The sequence below is a fragment of the Equus asinus genome, chromosome 2, assembly GCF_041296235.1.
Source record: "Equus asinus isolate D_3611 breed Donkey chromosome 2, EquAss-T2T_v2, whole genome shotgun sequence".
Lineage (NCBI taxonomy): Eukaryota > Metazoa > Chordata > Mammalia > Perissodactyla > Equidae > Equus > Equus asinus.
In genome coordinates this window covers 87,627,111-87,646,326 of record NC_091791.1, presented here as the reverse complement: position 1 = coordinate 87,646,326, position 19,216 = coordinate 87,627,111, and the positions used below count along the sequence as shown (strand labels likewise).

Sequence of the window (19,216 nt, the reverse complement as noted above, 5' to 3'; positions counted from 1 at the left end):
AAGCAGTGCCATGTCTGCACTCAGGATCCGAACCAGTGAACCCCAGACCACCAAAGTGGAATGTGTGCACTGAACTGCTGCACCACTGGGCTGGCCCCTCATCTACCTTTAAACCTGCTCTGTAGGCTATTTATTTTTAACTCTTAGGTAAAATCCTAGATGGACCTAATAACTTTTCCAGTTATACTTAGATGGTAAGCAAATACACTCTTGTTATTATCTAACCCAGTGTAATAGAAATAACTCCATTTCATCCCAGTGTAATAATCATATTTATAAATTCACCCAATCTGCCTTCTACCCCAGTCCCTACCTGTTCCAGACGAGGAACTTCCAGGAAGCCTGGAAGATGGGGTATGTGCGAAGAATATAGACCTCTCCTGCACTGTTTCCTGGCTTTGCACCCGCTGCCACCAATGGCTAGACTGGCTTGAACCAAGAGGGAGAGATAATTAACAGAAAGCACAAAATGCCTGGCCATCTGGTAAAGGTGACTCCTGGAAGCCAGATGTCTAATTGCCAGTGTTTTCTCCTACTGGGCGATTGTGGAGGTTCATTAGTGGTCTCCTTCTGGGGAGAACCATCTGCTTAAGAGCCCAACAGGGGTCTGGAGAATAACGGCTGAAAAATGACTGCAGCCTTGCAATCAGGGAGGTGTCTCTGTTTTCCCCTTCCCAAAGACTGCAACCCAGAGCGGGCAGGGGCCCAGCTTCGACAGTGAAACTAGGGCAGTGGTTCTCAAAGTGCGGTTCCAGATCAGCAGCATCAGCATCACCTGAGAATTTGTTAGAAATTAAATTTGGGGTGTATATCAGACAGGATTAGAAACTCTGACAGTGGGGCCAAGCAATCTGTGTTTCCTAAGCCCTGCAAGTAATTCTGACACACGGTCAAGTCTGAGAAATGTTGATCTTGGATCATCCCCTAAGCAATGATTCTCAAACATGATCGTGTCATGTTTGACACCACGGGAGCTCAAACAAATACTGACACCTAGGTCCCACATCCAGAGATGCAGATTTAATTCATCTGGAATGAGACTTGGGCACCTGGATTTTTTTTTTTTTCTCACATTTTTCCTGGTGATTTTAATATGAAGTCAAAGTTGAGAACCACTTACCTGTGGGATGATGGAGGAAAAATGTGAATGGAACTTAGATCTCTGAATGACCATGTGGAGCAGAGCCTCCTGCTGACTTGTAGCATTTCTTTGGGACCTTGGTGCGAGAGAGAAATTTCTCTGTTCTTTAAGCCACATGATTGTTGAATGACCTCTTAGAGCAATTTTTGCCTGACTAATACAAGATTGCTAAGGATGTGAGCCAGAGTTGGTGGTTCCCCCAGCTCTCCCCCAGTATTTCCTATTTTGGTCCCCATAGATAGGGTGCCCCACTCCAGCTTCATCTTGGGATCCAAACCCCAGTGCAGGCCTCCCTGATCCACCTCAGCCACCATGGAAGGGCTCCAAACTAAGGGAGCAACTGATACACTGGCAGAAAAGGGAGGAGTATAGGCCTAAGTGAGTGAAAAGCAGGTGAAACAAGAAAGGAGTAAGTTAGCCTAGGAAATTGGAGTTCCTGGTCAGAGAGGGGAAGAAGGGGGTTGTAGTTCCAGGTGTGGAATAGCACTGGGTGGTTCACACTCACGGCAACAGCCATGGGTTGAGCAGCCACGAGGTGGTGTAGTGAGAGTCCCTGGGGTCTAGGAAGTCCAGGTGCTGTGAGGCAGTAAGGAGGACAACATTCTTCCCCGACTGATCCTGCGTCACCTTGCCCAGTCCCCTCCCATTGTGTGCTCACAGACCCGCCACAGAAGGAGGGACAGCCATGAGCAGGTTATAAAAATGGACCCTTTCCTGGCTTTGAATTTCAAAAGCTAAGAAGGCCCTTCAATGACATAGACCATAGATTTGGGAGAAAAACATGATGAATGAGAGTAAGGATACCACCCTCCTTACTCTGCCACCTTAGCCTCCCACCAATTGGAAAACCATTCCCTAGGCTCTTGGTGGGGGGCGGGGGGGAGGTTGAGGGAAACAACGAGAGTGTAGATTTGGGTGGATTTCAAAGAGTGGTTCTGCAGGTCGTCCCCAGACTAAGACTGAAGGAGGCATCAGAATCCAGGTAAGTCTCTGGGGTCTGTGAGCAGAGGCGAGCTATGCCTGCCTCTCGGTAAAGACCTAGGAGAAGCATCAGGGATGGTCCTAGAGGGAATGGCTGCATTGGGTGTTTAAGCAGAGGGGATGTTGGGCAGCCTCTCAACAGAATGATTCCTGAGAGCCAAAAGCATTACAGAGGAGAAAGGCAGGCAGCAAACAGGGACCACGCAACAGGGACGAAGGATGCTCCTCTCCCCACCCCAGGACCTGCATGGGTAATTGACACCAAGGACCAGAAGCCCTTTCTTCCCCAAATTTCAATCTCAGCCATAAGGGAAAGGGGGAGAATCTGTGTTGGCTAAGGTTAGGATTCCCTCACTTGTGCAGCGTGGGGACTGGCATCAGAATAAAGAACATTCATATTTCTTGTGTGTCTCAGTTGGATTGCACTTCTGCCTATTGCAGTAGAGCACAGGATAGGTAGTAGAGGCAGATGTCAGTGGGCAGAGGCAGGACGTGCCCTGGAAGGAAAGACAGGGACAGGGCAGATGGAACCAGGTCTTCCTGACTCCACATGAGTGTCCCCCACTGTCCCTGGAGTTATGCACTTCTGAAGCTTTCCTGGAGCCTGTCGGAGTGGGGTGGGGTGGGGCAGGCAGGGAGGCATCCTAGAATCTGGGAGGCTGGTAGCTGGTCTCAGCTCTGAGCTGCAAAAGGAGATTCAATTGCTGCCAAGACTTCATTTTTGCTTCTTTCCCCACATTTCCTTGACTTTCATGACCTAACAGCAAATCAATGGGTCAACTCAGTGAAATAACCAGGAAGTGACCTCCTCTGGCTGATCCATCCATTCATTCAACTGGCTTGTGTCCCAGGCAGCAGCATGGAGAGTCACTGATTCTGCCTGCCACCATCTGGGGGAGCTTCACAGAGGAGGGAGTCATTGAAAGATGAGCCTTGAAGGTGAATATGATTTCATGGACCAGAGAGGGTAGGGTGAGCAATTCATCACGAAGACACATGAGGAAAGGCTATTGGGTCTGGAACCTGGAGAGCAGGGGCCATAGCTACTTTCCTCTGTTACCATCACCCAGCAGAGAAATGGACCCAACATGGACAGACAGACAGAAAGAGGGATAGGTAGATGAGTCAATGGATGAACAAAGTTAATACGGCTATTTCAAGCAAGGTGAAGAAAACTCAGAGAACCCAAAAGAAGTAAAATAAAATAAGAAGCAAATTCAAATCTCTATTACAGTCAACATAGACTCTAACTCATCCTTAACTCATGCTGTTCCCTCTGCTTGCAATGCCACCCTCCAAGCCTTGGTGATGAGCTCCAGTCCAGGCTGAGAGCCAGCGAGGTGTGATGGATGCACAGGCCTCCCCTCCACCCTCTCTTACCACCCAACCATCACACTCCAGCCCTGCCCAACTCTGGGTGACTCTGAAAGGCAGACTCCCACTCACATGGGCTGTTCCTCCTCCTGAGAAGTCATTGCCCTCTTCTCTGCGTCTTATTAACTCTGATTTCTCCTTAGGTCCATTTGAGGACCCAGAGAGGAGTCTCCAGTCTATTGTGTGGATTTCCTCTCCTTGCTGCTGCCGGGCTGTTAGGGGATTGATTCCCCACCTTTGCATTTCATCTCTCCCCACCTCCAGAACATGTGGGGTTATTTTACTCCTATTCCAAACACCAAGGAAACAGTCCCAACCACCCTTCACTCAGGCAAGAGCAATAGCATATCCTAAGACTGGAGAATTAAATGTTACAACAGGATGTGCACACACATCAGCTGGGAATCAGGTCCTAGTAGACGTAGGCCGGGGCTGCTCTTCATCTCTCCACACCTCCCAGAAGCTCCCCCTCTGTCCTCAAATTTGGCCATCGGCAGCTCAGCATATCACTCCCCCAGCAACTCTAGAAGCAGAATCTGGGGCTGCATTATGTTGTTTACATGATATACAGGCATAAATTTCCTGACTCCTGACTGGTTTCATCATTTCTGCAGATCTGGGGAACTGGTCCTGTAAATGCCCTCTGGCCCCTACACATTGGTCAGCATGGGCTTTTATTACAGGTGTTCCTCCAGGGCCTGCACTTGAGGAGGGACAGCGTCACTGACAGTTGGACCTCAGCCAGAGCCGGGGAGTGGGCGAGTCTGGGCCGGCTGCTGCCTGGCCTTGTTGGTGGCACAGTCCCCACAGGACATGCAGGGAGGACCCAGGGAACTGAGGGTATCAGCCAAGCACAGGGACAGGACAGTAAAGCCAATATGGCAAGCTTACCATCCCCTCTAAGACATCAGCCCATAATCATACAGGACTAGGACCAGGGATGGCTCCATTGCAGAGGCTCTCGTAAGATGGCCTAGTGATGGGCAAAGGGCGGGTGGATGCCATAATGGATTCCAGAAGAAAACTGCCAGCCTTAATGTGTGTGTGTGCGTGCCTGTTTGTGTGTATGTCATGAGTGTGAGTAATTGAACGTGGACACACACACACACATACCTGTGTGTAGTAGGGGCTTTAGCACAGGCCTCTGGGCCACGCCAGTTCTGGACTCAGTTTACATCTCTTTTCTCGGGCAAACTGACCCTGATTCTCCCACAGTGCAGCTTCCTGGGGGCCCAAAGAACAACCCCCATTCAAATGCTCATCCCACAGCTTCTGAGTGGCGTGGCCAGGATCTGGACCACGGTAGATCCGACATGAGACCGAGGGCTCTCTGATCAGTGAGGAAGAGTGCTTCCTGTAATATCTCCAAGGACCAGAGGACAGTAACGGTTTGCACTGCCATCTCCCACCACAGCTATTCTGCACACAAACAACTCCAGCTCAGCAGCTTACAGCAGAAAGCATTTCTCTCTCTCTCCGGGTGGTGGACCGCTGTGGCTCAGCTGGGACTGGCTGGAGTGGTTCCAGACTGGGTCCAGCACCGCTGGGGCATGACCTTCTCAAGGCAGAGGGCAGAAGCACAAGATTCTAACCCACATCACACAAGCACACGAAAGCCTCTGATCACAGTTCCATCAGCCAAAGCAAGTCATATGGCCAAACCCCACTCCAGAGGGGCAGAGAAAGATATTCCATAGTGTTAGTGAAGGTGAAAGATACTTTCAGGCAAAGACAAATACAGCCCTGCTTCCTTGCCCCAACCTGACCACCATATTTGGAAGACCCACTTCCTCATGGTCCATTGTGATGGTTAATTTTATGTGTCAACTTGACTAGGCTATGTGCCCAGATGTTTGGTCAAACAGCTGTCAAGATGTTGCTATGAAGGTGTCTTTAAGATGAGATTAACATTTAAATAAGTAGACTTTGAGTAAAGCAGATGACCCTAGGTAATGTGGGTGGGCCTCATCAATTACTCGAAAGCCTTCAGAAGAAAGAATTGAGGTCCCCCAGGGAAGAAGGAATTCTGCCTCCAGCCTTCAGACTCAGGCTACAGCATGAACTCTTCCCTCAGTCTCCAGCCTGCCAGCCTGCTCTGCAGATTTCAGACTTCCAGCCGACCTTCTCAAGGCAGAAGGTACTAAGCCACACCACCACAATCACAAGAGCTGAGCCAATTCCTCAAAATTAATCTCTCTTTCTCTCTCTAAATATATACACATCCTATCGCTTCTATATGTCTGGAGACCCCTGACTAATACATCCATCAAGCACGTTTGTCCTCTGAGACCTAACTTCTGACCTTCTCCTGCAGGGTCAGACCTTCCCCAGGGTCCCATGGTCATGGGTCAAAGCAGAAAATGTCAGGTCCCCTTTAAGAAACTGAAACACAGAAAGGTCCCAGAGCAAATCCTCATTGAGATGAGCCAGCTTGCTGTCTGCTTCCAATCCCAAATCATTTAATACATCAGTGCTCTCCAACATTTAATCCCTTAAAATGATGCTCAACAGGAGTAAAAATGCCAAGGGATCAGATAAGTTTGGGAGGCACTGGATACACTCATTAACGTTTCCAAGAAGTTCTGCAGTAAAATACAACACAACAATAATAACAACTCCCCAAACCCAAACCTGCCTAACGTTGTTTAACATAGCACAGGACCCTGCTCCTCACCCCCATCTGAAATACCTTCAGAAGAAGATGCGCTCCCTGCCGGAAATCGAAGAACCTGGGGAGACAGAAATTAGGCAAACCCAAGTCAAACGTCAATCATTACATATTTCAGCATTCAGTATCGGTGAGCAGTTCCCCAATCCTGAATAAAATAGCGATGCTTCCTGCTATGAGGGACCCTGGGAAAACGTCAGGATGGGGCTGGTGCTGCCGAGAACAGCTGGGAGGTGATTCCTTCTCTCCTGGGGACAGATGGACAATAGCCCGCCCCCTCATCCCTCAGCAAGGCACCCCAAAACCCCTATGTGTGTTCTGAAAGAATAGCGGCCTACGAAGCTGCTCCGAGGGAAGAAGACATGTATCTTGTCTCAAGCAGATGTTTGAAAGCACCTTGCTTTAAAAATCCTACTTCTTTTGTTTAAGGACCAGTTTAAATGAATTATATATAATAAAAACATACATAAGTCATTTAAAAATCCTGCTTGCTTAGTCTTCTGATATATGTCCTAATAAATAAATTGGGGGGGGGACTTGTCTCCTTATGCCCCAAACAAGAAAGGGGAAATGTGTTCTAGCTGTCACTGTGGACACACAATTTTGCCCCAGAGAAGGTGACAGAACATTCACAGTTTTTGCTGAAACAGTTGCCCAGTCGTCCTCAGAGGGGCTTGACTGAGGCTATGGGAAAACCCACCAGGTCCCCCCACCCCAGCCCATTGCAAGCCAGCCCATCAGTGGACTGTGGACGCTCCACAGTCCAGGACCTTGGGGATCTCTTGTCCCTGAAGATAATGCCAGGATGTTGCATGGTCCTGTAAACAACTGGGCTCAAAGGAGGAGTGAGACCCACAGACTACGCTCCATCTCAGGGTGGTCTGCTACTTCCATTTCAGGGAGAACGAAGCATCACAGTACAGTCTAGCCGGGAGAGGGGATGCAGCCTAGGTCCTTGCAGGCCCTGAAACACCTACTACGTGCCAAGGGCTTTACAGATGTTGTCTCACTGAATCCTCAGGAAACGGAAAATCAGTAACTTGCCCAAGATCACACCAGCAAGTGGCAGATCGTGAATTCAAACCCAGGTCTCCCAACTCTCACGATTTCAGATTTCTTAGTTCTCCTTAGAAAGAGGTCAGTTCATAATCCTCGTGTGACCCAGACACAGCAGAACATTTTGACCCTGTCATTTTAACTCCAGTGCCTTTTTGACCAAGTTGCCAGGGGGGAAAAAAAAGAAATTTGTTAAAAAGTCAACACACAATCCAATAGGTAAAACAGCTTAAATAAAAATTTTCATTGGCTGAAGAAATGGATAAACTAATAATAGTGACAAGGACCTCTAAAGAAAAATCACAGAGGTAGAAGTTATATTGATGAAATTTGATACGGATTTTTAAAGCCCAATGGGTAAATAAAATCTTCATTGAGAAATTTACAAGGAAAATAATTTATCCCACTGAAGATACTTTCAGTGAAATAAAAATTAAAATGAACAGCCCGATGGATGGACGAATAATTGATCCATCAGAGGGAGAGCATGTCATTCTCAAGAGTGACCAGACAGTGGCAGCAAAGACCAGTGATGGACTCATCCAGGCCAGCGGGCATCAAAGTGTGGTCTCGGGGCTAGCAGCCTGTTTCTGGGAAGGTATAAGGTAATTTCAGACAGGGGCAAAACCCTGCTGGGAACTTGTTAGAAAAACAAATCCCAAACCCACTGGATCGGAAACTGCTGGTGATGGAGCCCAGTACCCTGCATTTTCACAAGCCCTCCAGATGGTTTGGGTGGCCACTCGGGAGACGCTGCAACCAAGCACAGGTCAGTTTTCTCCATAGTCAGGAGGCACTAATGTAGGAGTTGATTACGCGTTTCTTTATTTTGCTAAACAGCTTCTGCCTAGCCACTAAACTGCTTGTTTTTGAGAGAAAGAAAATGCAGCTGACTCTATGTCAGACTTGGGGTTGAAAGCTTGTCTCCAGCTCTGAAACGGGGATGGGCGGATCAGAGCCTTGTGTCCACAAGGACAGCTCCCAGGCTGGCCACCCTCATCCCATTGTCCTCCTGTCCTGGGCACTGTAGCTGCCCCATCTCCAGCCTAACACCTCTCTCCTGCCTTCATGCTCCTCACACTTCTCACCTGCAGGCAGCATTTTTCCATTTGTCTCAGGTCTCCTCTTGGAAGGAAACCCAGTGATCAGCCCCAGAGAGCAGGATCTGCCTTCCTGAGTCCTGGCCTCTCCCCAGTCCTGACACTGGAGGTCACATGTTATACACCATGGAGCACTCTCTTGCCATAATTACCCAACTGGTAAATGAGAGGGAAAATCCATACCTGGCCCTCATGATCCACCAGTCCTGCCCTGGTTCCTCCTGAGAGCCTGTGCAGAGCCCACAGTCATGCTTCATGAGGGTGTCCCTCCCGCAATGACTGGGGGGAGGTGTTTAGATGAAGACGATGTTGCCCGCAGAGCCTTGGGACAAGGTCTGGGGGCAGCCCCTGAAAGAGCATGGGCTGCAGAACAAGAGGGACCTATTCCAGTGTCAGCTCCACCACTTTCTGCAGGGTTTGCACCTGCACAAGCCTCATCAAGCCCCAATTTGTACATCTGTAAAATGGAGCTAAAACTACGTTTCTCACAGGTTCACTAAACTATCAAGCATGTCAATGTCAAGCACAGTGCGTAGCACCTGGTCCTGTAGCTCTCAGCACGTGGATACAGTCTTCCCTTCCCTCAGGAAGTAGTGAGCCTCCTGTGCCTGGCAGCATGTAAGCAGAGATTGTTGCCCATTTTGTCAGAGATGTGGAGCAGAGGTTACAGGTACAAATGCCTTCAGGATGCTAGAGACTCAAAGAAATTGGTGCAGTAGCTGGATGAGGCCTGTGGGAAGCTGGTGACGGCATGCCCTGTCTAAATGGGGAGCTACCATTTGGCTCGGTGAACTGTTGCCAGGTGGAAAAGAGGCTGTGAGTCATCGGACTTTCTTGCTTTTCAAAAGAAATTGGAAATATAGATGTTTATGGGAAGCCCAGGCAATGGCCAGCCCCCTGAGGGCCACAGCAGAGGGGATCCATGCCCCAGGTCACTCACAGCTGTGACCAGCTGAAACCATCACTCTTAGAGGCATTCTCGGGAGGCCCCAAGAGGAGGGAAGAGCCTAGTTGCTGTTCAGCAGACCTGGCTTTGCATCTTGGCTCCAGCGCTCACTACCCGTGAGATGTTATGCACCACGATGACCAGCACTAGCCTCTTCTCCATCTGTAAATTGGGGCTACTAGGAACTCCTACTTCACCAGTGTTTAGCAGGGATTAAGTGAAACCACATTGTGAAAGGGCTTTGCGACTTGAATGTGAGGTGTTCATGTTAATCAGTGATGACAAAGCCCGTCTGATAAAGACCACTGGGGATGCACTATCACAGCCCAATAAAATTAGGGTTCTTAACTTGCACACCCAGGGACCTGGGGGCGTCCTACCAGAGGAGTGATAGGGCTACTGTAGGATCTGTGGCAAGGGCAGGTGTAGGAACAAATTTAGATGAAGCAGTGTTTGACACGGTTATGGCACAGCAAAGGGGCTGCACGGAGAGGTAGACCCGGGGTCCCATTTCCTTAGAAAGTACAAAGGGAAGATGGTGTGGGATGCTGTGTCCGAAAACCCCTTAGCTGGAGCTCTGCAGGGTTGGCGATGGGGACCGGTTCTCTGAGTCACAGTAAGCCCCTGGCTCGGGTCCTCCCTTGACGACTGAGGTGTCCACTTCTCACTCAGGATTCCAAGCAGCCAGGTTTCTGGCCACCTGTGATTTTAGAGAGCAGTTTCTCAGCACCATGTCCTTGTGGCTCTTACGGATGAGGTGTCGTAACAACCGTAGGTGCCCCTCCAGCGCTGCACAGTAGAGCCTGTGGTTGGAACCAGAAGGCCTGCCCCACAGCCCCAGCTCTGCCTCTTCCGAGCTGTGCCGTCTTTGCTCATCACTTAACCTCTCAGATCCTCAGTTTGGGACAAATACAGACCCACGATCCCTAACTTGCAACTTCAACATCTAAAAAGCACTAAAAGCCAAAAGACTTTTTACAACTCATTGGCTGCAAAACCTGTCTTGAACTAACTCCTCTGCTGGCAAAATCTGCCTGAACCGACAGGAGTCTTTTTATGGTCTCTGTGGAGGCTGAATATTTGTACATGTCTCTGCAGAAAATATTGATGTATTTGATTATGGGGTGCTCCCCCAGAGCCTGCTGGGAAATGATAAAAGATACAGGATACCCGTTATCTTATTTTCCTGAAATACACAAGATTTTCAATTCGAAAAACCATGAGGCCCCAGGGTTTCAGACAAGGATTTGTGAGTCTTTGATGGCTAGCTCAAAGGCTGGGGGTGGGGATTACACGTGGTGCTGTGGAAAGGTGCCCCATGTGGAGCACGTGGCAAGTGCTCAGTAACGCCAGCCATTGGGCTTGCAGCTGCGTGCTCTTAGTGCACTTCTTCCCTCCCCACGTGCCATTCCCCAGCTCTCGCCTCCTTCCTCAGGGCTCCTGGGCCCTCTGCCCTTTCCCCAACCCCGATGCCTCCTCTGGGCATCGCCAATTTGGCAGCTGTCCTCACAGGGTGAGCCCCTCTTCTCAGGACAGACTTGTTCGCAGATGTGGTCCTCCCCTCCACCAGGACAACCCCTGGTCCCGTCCTTCATCTCGCCTCGAGCCCTCGGCCTGGCCTTCCAAATTCAGGAGCAAAGCCAAACCAACTCTGCTTGGCAGCTTTCTCCTTCCCACCCCTAGATCTCTCACTCCACTTCTGATGCTGAAGACCCAACTAGAAGGGAGGACCCACACGGGATTCAGTGGGTCACCCATGTCTCCCATCCTTCAGCGGCAGGACCCACTTGTCCAGGTCCGTGGAACCTGATGCCTGGGTGACTCAGACCCTGCGAGGCCTGGAGGCTCGGCAGCTCCTGGTAGCTGCCTTTGATTTCCAGGCCTCCTCAATGAGCCATTTAGAGGCTCTCTGTGCCCCTTTCACCTCTCGCGTGGCTGCTGGAGGACCCAGCCTTGCTAAGTGAGTGAAGCTGGGATGATCAGCTCCCTTCCAGAGAGCCTGGGGCCGGCTGTGGGTGGTGGTCTCCACCCACGAGGTGTGGTCCCTGATTTTCACCAAGACAGAGCCACACCCCGCAGCTTTCAGTTCCGCTGGGGCCAGGCCCTGACCAGCTCGTCTCTAAGGGGCTGTGGCTGGCTCTCTGCTGACTTGGCCCTCCAGCCCCCCATCTTGAGCTGGGTTGGAAGAGCTCAGGAATCAGGGGGTGAGAACCACAGGCCCCAGCAAAGAAGGGCACAGATCCCCCAGGCAGAGGGGCTGTGGGGACAATCTCACTGAGGGCTTTATTAAGACTCTGGGGAGTGATGGCTTTATTGAGACCCTGGGCAAGCTGAAGCGAGGTCTGGAAGGCCAGTGGGGGTCAGAGGTCAGTCTCTCCAGGCTGACGTCATGGCTCAGGTCACTGGGTTCCACATTCACAGGCCCAGCAGTGGGCGATGCCATTAACCCTCTCCCCTCCTGTTTCCCTTCTCAATGTCGCCATCATCAGCTCAGCTCACCTTCCCTTCCCCACCCGGTTCTGCAGATGACCCTCCACATGACCCCCTGCCCTCAAACACCCTCTCCATCTCCCGGCTTTCCTGAGTTCTGGTTTTCCCCAGGGACGCCATCTCTTTCCCACCCTCCCTCTGGGTTAATTCAACAGCCCCTCGAGGGCCTGGGATTGCCAGCCCCTGCCACCTCCAGGGCCCCCTCCCTGGGACCCCTCAGGACCCCCCATCAGAGGGACCATGTGTTCACCTTTGCTGCAAGTCATGCATTGTCACCCAAACTGTAGCTGAGACAGAGAACAGCCCAGAGGCCTCCCCTGCGTTAACACACTGTCGGGGGCAGTGGTGGGCGACATTCTCCCTCCCCTTCCAACCCTCCACCAAGAGCAGCATGTGCTCAGACACCAGGAGGCAGCCCCATCCCCATGCTTCCCATCCTCTGGGCAGCGTCCTCAGTCCCTCCCTTCATTCCAGCCCAGCAGCCAGTGCTGGGCCCCAGGGTGGCTGGCTCCTCCCCACCTTCCAGCTGACATTCAACTCTGCACCCCCACCTTGTCCCCCTTTTCACGTGCCTTCATGGGGCATCCATTCCAGGCAGGGGAGACAGACAATAAATCTAATCTATGAACTACACATATGGGACCATGCACACTGGAAAAAACAAAGCAGCCAGGAGGGATAAGAAGTGCTGGGCTGCAGTTTTAAGCAAGGTGGTCTGGGAGGGCTTCACTGACAAGTGCAGATGGGAGGGAGATGTGGGAACGAGACATGCAGATGGACTACTTCCCAGGCAGAGGGGAGAGCATGTGCAAAGGGCCTGAGGTGGGTGGAGTAGGCATGCCCAGGCCCTGCTGAGAGGTGTGGGGGTGGAGTCTAGACCAGAGTGCCTGGAGGCCACCGGGAGGGCACAACACTGACGTCTAATCCCCAGAGGGCAGTAATTAGCCAAGGTGGCATGGTTCCCCTATTAGCTTGTTAGTTTTTTAAGATGATAGCACTGGCTATGCTGTCAGGGAGGAAAGAAGCACCCTTATAGTTAGTGGAAATGGAATCAGATCATGCTTTTAGAAAGCCTATTGGCTTTGTGTTAAGAGATGTAAAAATGGTCCTACCGTTCAGACCAGTCATTCCACATCTGGGACTGTATTCTCAAGGAAAATCCCAAACATGGGAATCTGTATATTGTCCCCTTCAATTAGCCATGGAAAGGCAATTGGCTCCCCGGGCCCTGGCACACTGCCCCTCCAGTCCCAGGGCTCTGCCCTCCAGCACCCCACCCCATACCTGGCCTGGCCTGGCCTCCCACCCGGAGCACCTCCCTCTTCTCCTCCCGCCACGGCATCCGTCAGGGTGCACCTATCCTCCCACCCCACCTGCCGCCCCTCTGGCCTGGGACAGCCCAGCCAGGCTCCACCTCTTCCCAGGAAAGAGTCCTCTTATTTTCTCTCTCGAAAACACCCAGGACTGATTCTGGGCCCAGTGCCTCTCACCATCCCTCCTACTGGGATTGGAACTAGGGCCTATCAGATGGGGACGGGAGGACAGCTTGGGCCAGCCTGTCACTCCCACCCCAGGTAGAGGGTCTTATCTGGTGCTCCTCCATGTGGGGTTCAGCCTGGGCCCTTCTAAGCCCCCAGGAGTGCTCGGTGGGTCCCACCTGTCACAAGGGAGGGCTGAGAAGGGCTGAGAAGGGCAGGGCCTGGCCCCGCTGTCCTCCTTCCTTCCCGTCACTTGGGGAAGGACAGAGGCTTTCTGAGCCCATCAACTGTGCAGACTAAACACTGAACAAGGGAGGCTGGAATTTGCTTGATATCTGGGGTCAGACAAGAGGAACATTCCAGGTCATGCAGTCTGCTACCTGATGGCAGCCAAGAAGTTCAAGCGAGGGAATGGCACCTGTCCACCTGTCACTCATTCATTTACAAACCCCCAGACGGCCCCCTCTGTGCCAGCCTGGCCAGGCCTGGAGCCTGCTGAGGGTGAAGCAGCCTGCTGGGGCCTCACAGCCCAGAGGAGACAGGTGCATTCCTTCTGAAGGGTGTGCGCGTGTGTCATCAAGAATTAGTTTGAAACTAGCTTTAAGTGAAATTTAATTAATAGCATCTTAATTACCCAGGCAAACAATGCTTTGGTTGGTCTTCTCGGTACTCAAAGCTGATCACATTTTCAATGAGGTGGGAGTGCCCTGCTGGTCTTCCCCGCAGCCGCCACCCCCAGCTGCCCAGTCCCCACACACCTGTGGAGAGAGGGAGGCCACACCTGCTTCACACGTCCAGACACCCCTGCGTCGGGCCTTACTGTAGAACTTGACTTCTGTGGCCAGTGGCAGGAGTTAGGGTCAGTCAGGGGTGTCCTGGGCCACCAGCCCGTGCCCCAAGGGGCCAGGTCTTTCCATCCAGATGTAGGCTTTTTCTCTAGGACCTCCCACGACATCACCAGGAGTTTGGGGCTCAGAATCCCCAACTTGCCGGCCCAGACTTTCTCTCTCAGGGGGACCTCATCTCAGCGCCTCCTCCTGCCATGAGTCCACAGGGCTGTCCTCCAAAGTTCTCCAGACAGATCTTAACATCTTCCTACCTCAACAAGAAAGAGTGAGAACTACAGTCACTTTCCTCCAGGCAAATGCCTCCAAAAAGAGCCACTTTTTATTTGTTCATTCCACATGTGCCAGGCATGGTGCCAGGTGCTGGGGGCAAGGAGGTGACAGATCTGAGAGGGTCACAGCCGACGTTTGAGAAGCACTGGCTGTTACCGGTGCACAGTCACGGGCAGGATTAGGGGTGTCCCTGCCTTGCACTTTGCTCTCCGCTCCCCTGCCCCATCCATGCACCCGCCAGCCCTCCCCGACACCCCTGTTCTGCCCGGTCCTCACCTCGTCCCTGAGCACAGGCCCCAGATGAGGAAAGGACCCTGATGTCCCTCACTTCGGTACAAGCTAGCTGCCCCTCTCCCCTTAAGGGGAAAGAGCAGTGTTGTGGGCAAAGTCACCCACAGCTGCAGCTCGTCCCTGGAGGGGAGGGTGAATGCTCCAGCTCTTCCTTCTCTGCTGGCCACTTCCCACAGGTGTGTAGGGAGCTGGGAGCTGCAGGGCGCTCACTATGGCCTCCTGTCCTACCGAGTCACCCAGCCCCTCGAGCCCCCATCAACCATCAGAGCCACATTTGTGGGTTCAGAGCATGGGCTCTGGGGCCACCTACCTGGGTTCAAACCCTGGCTTCGTTGCTTCCTAGCTGTGCGACCCGGAGTGAGCCACTTCATCTCTGCGTATCTCAGTTTCATCAGATATAAATGGGAGAGATAAAGATCAACACGACGAGGTTGTCATGGGGAATGAGAGAGCCAGTGCCAAGCTTCTTGAGCTGCAGGTCACCAACCATTTGTTGGCTGTAAAACCAAGTTAGTGGGTTGTGACCAGCTTTTACACAAATACAGTGGAAACGAGAGTGTGCCTCACTTCAGAGGGGCCGGTACACACATCTGTGTGTATGTGTGTGGCACAAACCATTCCCAGATGGTTTTCTACCTGTGAGACCCCATTGTGGGCTTGGGAGATATTAGATGGATTACACACAGGCCAAGGTGGGGAGAAGCCATGTGGGACTCACCCCGGTGGTGCTAGGGTGGAGGGATGTGCACATGGGCCAGGATGCTCTCTGTGGTGAGTAACCCATTCTGTTGGGACAGAGAAAAGGATAACAGTGGGACTGGACGTGGCAGGACCCACACATCCTGGGCAGGCAGGTATGCACGTGTGGCAGATATAACTAGAAAGAGCAGCATGAGGAGGAGCTGGGGTCACACAACAAGGGCCTTGAAAGTCATGGTTAGCTTCCGACCTTGACCCTTGGCAATGGAAATTTAAATCAGGAGGATGACCAATTTAACAACTATCTACTGAGTGCCTACTATGGGGAAGATTTATGTTTTAAAAAGATTGTGAGAGAAGTCTGAGGGGCCAGGAGCTGGTGGCAACACAGAAGGCAAGGGGATCTGCCAAGAGGCTACTGCAATGGTCCTAGCATGAGATAACAGGGACAGAGATCAGGATGTCTGGAGAAGGAGACAGATACAGATTCTGTACGTGGGGCTGGATGGTCCCCAACACCTGGAAAAGGATGGAGGCCGTGACCCTGCACACAATTTTGGGGGAAAGAGTGGGGCTTTGAAGGCCACAAAATAATTCTACAGGCCCCCAAAGCATAGAGGCCACATGGCCAAAAGGATAAACCCATGGGCATGAGTCAGGCAGCTATGTGACCTTGGCACATTACTCAACCCCCTGCACTGCCAATTTATAAAATGGGGCTCAGATGAGGACAGCTCACAGGGGTGTTATGAGATTGAAAGCTAATAACAATAAAAGCCTTCCACTGGCCAGGGGTCACACTAGGACTTCTTGATGACCTCTCTCTCTTACGTCATGGACACGTCTGGAGAAGGTGCTGGCAGGCAGCCTGGAAAAGGACCAACTTCCAGCCACTCAGACACAAGTCAGGGAAACTGGGCCGACTCTGCATTGCCGTTGCCCTCTCTGGGCCCATGTTTACAAGTTAGACCGCCCACAATGACTTGGAGGCTCAGGGTAGCGAGGCCAGTATGCAGGCTCTGCTGGGCTGGCCCTCTCACCAGATGGGGCCTATTACCTGCATCTCCACCATCGGCACCTGGGGCCCTTCTGAGAGGGAATCTGTTTTCGGAGGCTTCAAGACAGAGGGTCTTGAACCTGTGGTCACATCACCCAAACAAAGAGGGTTTCCCCGGTTCTCAGTGAAGCCTGTCACTACGTACCCATTCAGAACAATTCGCTCCAAAATAAGCCCCTCCCTTGGATTTCCACTGAGCCTTCCTATGCACAGAGAGTGTGCTGGGTGCTGGGGATACACTGATTTAAGAAGCACGCAGCAGCCCAATGGGGCGTCCTTCTAGGGAGGTTCTCTGCCCTCTCTCTGCGCTGGCCTCCAAGACTTCCTGCCCTAAACCTACACTTTTCAAGTCTGAAAATGGAAGTGACTCCGACTGATCAGTGCTCACTTTTCACATCAAGACAAGCCTCCAAAACCAGGAGAGATGGCTGGCAGCCTTCATCTATCTTCATTTTCCCAACAGAGCCAACCAGGACTGTAGAATGCAGTTTCCCTTAAATATCTTTTTGCCTACCCCACTAGTCAATCAGGGGAGCTCTTCAATGAGGCTGCAGCATCAGGGAGCCTTAGAGCAGATCTGTTTCCTGGCTCTCCCCAGGGTGTATCTGGGGTATTTTGCAGAAACACTCCAGCTTTCCTCTAAGTGTCCCTCTGGCCATTCCTAGGCTCAACAGAATCCTGGCACAATGAGGAAGCTCAATTCTTTTCAAGAGTGACAAATAAGCTTATTTTTCCATTGCAGAGTCATCTATTGGGGGTGTTGGGTACCAGGGGCTGAGCGCAATCTGGCCACTTCAGACCCTTCCTGCAAGGACACACATCCTGGTAGAGCAAACAGACATGTGAATGTGTCCTCATAATACATGTGGCAAGTACAGTGACAGAAGCATGGTCTGGGCACACAGGAAGGAGAGATCAGTTTTATTTGGGAGGTGGGACAAAGAGGCTCAGATTGATCATAAAAGGTGAGTAGAAGTCATCTAGGTAGACAGGAGGGGGTATAATTAACAACAGCATCAACTTACTTCACAAGGAATCTCATTCCATCAATACCAAACCCTGTGAGGCATTGTCAATGCACCCACTTTATAGTTGCATAAGTAAGATTTGGAGAGGTTAAGTAACCTTGACAAGATCAGAGAGTTAGAAACTTGCAGAGGAGGGACAGCTCTGTACATTTTTAAAATGATGGAACCTAGATCCAGAGCATTGAAGTAAATTCACTCAAGGTTAGACAGGTAGAAGGTGCTGGAAACAGGAATCAAATCTGGGCATCATATCAAGACCATAGAGATAGATGGATTATAGAGGTATATGGATTATATCGAGCTAAAGAATTTGGACTCTCTCCCACTGATGATGAAGAGGCTCTAAAGGGTTTTAATTGCTGTGATGACTTCACATCCACTCTAATTTATCCTGCCCAATCAGTATAAATCACAAATTCTGGTAGTGAAGAAGTAACAACAGTTTTCAGCCACAATGGGCATGTCCAGGGCAAAGATATCTTATTTAACGAGATTATTCTATTTAATGATGATATTCTATTGCAACAACTCAGGAAGAAAAAGACACTCCAATAGAAAAAATGGGGGAAGAAAGTAACAGGCAATTTACAAAAAAAGAGAATACAAATGGCCTTTAAACATGTGAAAAGGTACTCAGCCAATTAAAACAATTATATAATTAAGACAAAAATGAATAACATTTTTCTCCCGCCAGACTGACAAAGAGAGACAAGAGCAAGTGTTGGCGGGGGTGCTGGGAATTGTGTCCTCTTGTACGTTGCTTTGTGGGCATATGCACTTATGCAGCCACTTTAGGGGGCAATTTGGAAATTTCTTTTTTTTCTCTTTATTTTTTTTTATTGAAGTAACATTGGTTTTTAACATCATATAAATTTCAGGTGTACATCACTATATTTCAACTTCTGTATAGCCTACATTGTGTTCACCACCAAAAGTCTAGTTGCCACTTGTCACCATACGCCTGTGCCCCCTTTACCCCTTTCACCTCCTGCCTACCCCCTTCCCCTCTGGTAATTTAAAATGCACACAGATCGCTGGGGTTGACCAAGTTGTTGCTCCCGGGGGAGCACTTCCACACAAGCACAAGGAGATTCATTGCAACATTGTCACACCTAAAAATTGGAAATAACTCAAATGTCCATCATATGGAAATGGCTGCAAACACTGAAATGTTTTCATAACAAAAAATGCTATGCAGCAGCTAAGAAAATAGAGCTATCTCTGTACAGACTAGAGCGGATATATTGTTGAGTAGAAAAGGAGAGAGCTGCAGAATGATACATATATAACAACAATTATGTTAAGTGTTCGATACATTTATGTTACATAAATATGATACATTTATGTTAAAATATACTTATTTAAACATAGGGGCTGTTTATGTTACATTTTACATAGATTCATAGATACCGCAGAAAGGGTTTAGAAAGGGCTTGGAAAATACACATAAAAACAGCAGCAGTGGCAGTATTTGAGAGGTAGCAGAGGGGACCAAGATTGGGGGCCAGGAAGGAACATTTATAATGCTCTAGTTCCTTGAGCATCTTTATGAGCAACTTCTATTTATGTATTACTTACATGAGTAATTTTCATCTTAATAAGTGTAGAGATAGATTTAAAAACCACTGACACATCAGTTCCTATGCAAAGTGTTATGGCCGGTGCTCTGCAGAATGCATAACAAGAAAGAACATGTTATTAGACACACAGATGCTGATCTTACCTTCAAGGAGCTCTCAGGCTGGTGGGGGGCGGTGGGGAACAGGACCAATTCCATGGGATAAATTCC

General features: G+C 50.3%; 1 long non-coding RNA gene across 1 annotated transcript; it reads right to left on the bottom strand.

The window, feature by feature from the left end:
- Nucleotides 1–1,123: 1,123 nt before the first annotated feature.
- LOC139046228 (uncharacterized) lies at nucleotides 1,124–19,216 on the bottom strand. The gene is made up of 3 exons (XR_011505991.1): nucleotides 19,151–19,216; nucleotides 6,186–6,225; nucleotides 1,124–1,217 (listed from the first exon to the last, which is right to left on the bottom strand). It is a non-coding gene; the product is annotated as an uncharacterized lncRNA (long non-coding RNA).